Consider the following 5,005-nt stretch of genomic DNA (forward strand, 5'->3'; position numbering starts at 1 on the left):
TCCCAGCCATTAGCTGCAGCCATAGCAATGACTGCTCTCACTGTGCCCATCTTAGCCACTGGACTAAAGGTTTCATCATAGTCCAAACCTTGGGTTTGTGCATAACCCTTTGCTACCAATCTTGCTTTATGTCTCTCAATAGAACCATCAGATTTGCACTTCACTTTGTAAACCCATTTACAGCCAATAACATTCTTGTCCTTTGGTAATGCAACCAAGTCCCATGTATCATTATTATGGACCAATGCGTCCATCTCAACATCCATTGCTTTCTCCCATACATGCTCTCCAATAGCCTTTGTATAGCATGTAGGTTCCACATGCTTCACCATAGATGTCATATATGCATAGTGCATAGCAAAATCTCTATATGTCAACCTGTCAATAGGATATCTGACCCTCTGGGATCTCCGCAATGCATGCGGGTCACTCTGAACACCTGTAGCATGTGGTGGCACATATCTATCCTGCCTAGCACCAGGTGTGCGTAAAACAGGTATGCCAAGCTCCTCATCCAAACTCTCTGAACTAGATGACTCATAACCTGTGATTCCAATTCCTTCGACTTTCTTTTTGCCTTTATCCATAGCACTACTCCCAGTGCTCACACTCTCATGCCTCAAACGTCCTGACCATGGACGTACACTGCTACTCTCAGCCTCTGCTGGCCCAGACATAGTAGTAGAACTAGAACTTGCTTGTGGCAAGTTCACAGGCACATCAGCCTCAAGTGACTCAATGACTCCCTCATCTTTTGCTTTGTACCAACTAGCAAGCTCAAAAAATCAAACACCACATCTCGTGAGATGACCACTTGTCTAGTTTGTGGGTTATAACATTTGTATGCCTTTCGATCCTGTGCATATCCAACAAATACACATTTCTCTGCCTTAGGATCCAACTTCCTTCTTCTTTCATCAGGCACATGTACATAAGCTATGCATCCAAAAACTTTGAGGTGTCCAATGTCTGGCCTGTAACCTGTAAGCCGCATCTCTGGTGTGCTTCCATGAATAGTTGCTGTAGGTGTTTTGTTCAATATATACACTGCAGTAGCACATGCTTCTGCCCAATAGTAATCTGGCATGCCCTTTTCATTAAGCATTACCCTTGCCACTTCACATATGACTCTATTCTTTCTCTCAGCCACATCATTCTACTGAGGTGTATACCTGCAAGTCAATTGTCTTCTTATTCCATGCTTCCTCAAGAAATGCTCAAAGGCTTTTGAGGTGTATTCACCACCTCCATCTGTCCTCAGACATTTAATCCAACAGCCATATTGCTTTTTTGCAAAAGCTTTGAAATCTATGAACTTTTCCAACACTTCACTCTTTTCTCTTAGAAAGTATATCCATGTCATCCTGCTGAAAGTATTCCATGTCATCCTGCTGAAATCATCTATGAATGTAACATAGTATAAACTGCCTTTGATAGATGGGTTTTGTGCAGGAGCCCATACATCACTGTGTACTATCTCAAGTGGCCTGTTACTCATATTTCCTTCTCTAGGAAACCTCAACCTTGCCTGCTTTCCAAACTGACAGGCTTCACAAACATGCATATGTCCATCATATTTGAACCTAGGCAATCCATTGACAATGCCTCTTGTTTGCATGTTCTTTAATCTCTGTATATTGACATGTCCAATACTCTTATGCCACATATCAATGTCCTGTACCACATTTTTACTTTTGGAGAAGATGGCTGATTTTAGCTCAGGAATTCCAGCATCTAGCTTAAACAATCTGCCTTCTTTCTTTCCTTTAGCAATGACTCTACATCCATGTTTGAAATCTTCAACGAAGCATCCATGCTCGTTGAAACGAACCTGTAATCCCTGTTCCACCATTTGACCAACTGAGGCCAAGCTCTTTGTGATAGAAGGCACGTATAACATAGACTTTGTTTGACCATTGTGCATGACCAATGGTACACTTCCAACATGTGTAATGACATGCTGGGTATCATCACCTGTCTCCACATAGCCTTTTACATCCATAGGCTTCATATGCTCAAACCATTCACCATGACATGTCATATGGTTTGATGCTCTTGAGTCCATATACCATGTGTCATCATTCTCAGCATTTGTCGTCATAGAACCCACAACATGCTTCATAGCAAACAAATGATTTGCAGTGCCATCATTACTACTTGATGCATAGTTTCCACCACCATGTTGTGCATAATTTCCACCATAATGACCACCACATTGTGCTCTACCCCCTCTCAAATCATTCTGTTTGCGGAAACAATCTCTCGCCATATGTCCAAATTTGCCACAATAATGGCATTCCACATCTTGCATAGAATTTTGTTGGCCTTGCCAACGTCCTCTACCACGGGGGTTACCTCTGCCTCGCTGAGGTGCATATCCACGACCACCTCGAGCACCATATGAAGGCTAAAAATTTTGTTGTGGAGGCCTGTCCTGCCATCCACGACCATTACCACCACGTCCACGTGATGCGAATCTCCCCCTGCCTCTAAAACCTCTCTGCGAGTAGAAAGCCTGATTTCTGCCATCATCATGGCTAGTAGATGCATCCAGAAATGAATCACTGAGCTTGATTTCCTCAACCAACAAGAGTGAAACCAACTCATCAAAGTCGGGTAGACCTATACTTCTCACTGAGATAGACGTATCAAAAGATTTGTATTCCTTGCCCCAAGACCACGCAAGGTAATATCCACCAAATCATCATTAGGCACGGGGGCATTTATTTGTGGCCAATGCATCTGCAAACTTCTTGATTTCTTGCACATAATCATGTATGCTCCTTTTATTCCTTTTCACATTGTGTATCTGCTATCGCAACTGAGACTTGGGAGCACTCGTATCTGTATCAAACATCTTGACCAAAGTATCCCATGCATCTTTGGGATTCTCAGCATCCTGTATGTGTATGAGCATAGCATCAGAAATACATATAGAGAAATAATGCAGCACTTTGAATGCTCTCTCTGACCATTGCTTATGAGCAATAAGCTGCTGCTATGTAGGTTGTCGAGGTAGCTCAGGCTCTGGCTCAGCACCTGTAATGAGATTCCAAAATCCTTTTCCTTTCAAGAAACTCTTTATCCTGTACTTCCATGCCTGGAAGTTCTTCCTATCCAGCTTTTCACCAACAATCTGAACTGGATTATCCTTCATGTTTGCTCAATGCAGACACCTTCCGTACACTTCAAATCTGTAAATGAGCCTTCCTTAGCTCAACCACACTCCAATGAATGTTCCAGATACTCCAAGGTAGCCAACAAACTCCAAATTTGATGTAGAAAATCAACCTGTAATCATCCAAGATGAACTGTCTCATGCAGTCCGAGATACCCTGACTTGACACGCCTTCCAAGGCTCCAAATCACAATGTAATGGTGCAATCAAGTATGGGCAACTTGCATTGACACCTAAACAACCTCAATGTAGAGTATCAACACCATCTGACATGTGTACATATCAATGTTTGAAAACCCCTTTCTCTGTTTTGGAAAAAAACAGAAAAACCAGTAGAAAATTTGCTCTAATTCCTTCAATATTTGTCCAAATTGAGCAACCAAGCATTCATTAGCTTAGAAATAGTGTCCATCAACTCCACGTAAGAGGAATTTGTCCAATTGTATAAGACCAAGGTTTAATTGCTCAATTAAAATGACCCTGTTTCTCTGCAACCAGTGGACAGCTTGTTTTAATCAGCTCATTCCCAGCTCAATTAGCCATAATTGACCAAACAAATCACATAGCCCTCTTCTCCAAAAGTATAAAGCAACCAATTGCTAAAGAAATTGTGAAAGGAACCAAGCAACCAATGAGTAATGGATCTCCTCGTAGGCAAAATGAACAAAATCTGCTCTGTTTCTCTGTAAATTCAGTGCCACCTGCTGTAGAGAGCTTTGGGAAGAGTTGTAATGCTATTTGATGATATAATCAAGTCCCTAACACTCCTAGGTAAGTGTGTGACCCATCAATTCTTTGATTTTTACCAAATACATGCTCCAATTTCATCAATTTTTGGCTTCCTTTTCTCTGTTTTGTGAGAGCTCAAAAACCAGAGATTTTCATACATCCAAATGCTTCCAAAATGCTCCAAAATCACAGTAGGGCTTGCATAGAAGTTGCCAATACGTCCCTCATTGTCAGATACATGTTTGCTTTGCCAGATTTACATGTATTTCCACCATACATCAATGTTTCCAAGCTTTAATGGAAAGCTTTCAAAAATCAAAAATTTGCTTTGCTTTGAGTTGCTCTAAATTGCTTTGCTTTTGCCTGTATCACCTGCAATCCGCTCAAGGATGTTTAGAGGACCTTACCCGGTAGGCCAAGCTCTCAGATCTGATAGTATTTGGTGTGCTCCAAGCTTCACAGCTCCAATGGCAAGCTTCACAGCTTCTTCTCCCTCTTCACTCACTCACTCATAAACCCTAATAAACAGCACAAAGGCTCTGATACCATGTTGAAAGAACGGTAGAGGGAGAGGAGACACCCACACAGGAGCAAACCCTAATGTATATTGCAAACCCTAACCATAGAGGGAAGCCATGTCCACTCTCACACAAAGAATGGTAGAGGGAGAGGAGACACCCACACAGGAGCAAACCCTAATGTATATTGCAAACCCTAACCATAGAGGGAAGCCATGTCCACTCTCACACAAAGCATAATGCATTAATCCATAATCCACACCACACACAATGAGTTGTGTCCACACTCATCTAACCCTAGCTAATGTCCACACACTATGACCAGCTGGACACGCGGTCATTTATGTCTCACACATGTTCCTACCTAATCTGCCAGCACATAACATAGCTGGCTCACACTGACATCGAGCTTGAATCTCAACAACCCTCACCCTCACCATATAATTATAATTGCTTTAGTTCATTCATCATTATGATTATACTTAGGTATCATCCATCTTAGCTCAGCTTAGCACTAATCATATTATAATTATTATATAACTAATTCTCTCTCACCATCACCATCTCCATGGGATCTTAC

Source organism: Cibotium barometz, chromosome 24 (assembly GCF_041138505.1).
Source record: "Cibotium barometz isolate CiBa-2024 chromosome 24, ASM4113850v1, whole genome shotgun sequence".
NCBI lineage: Eukaryota > Viridiplantae > Streptophyta > Polypodiopsida > Cyatheales > Cibotiaceae > Cibotium > Cibotium barometz.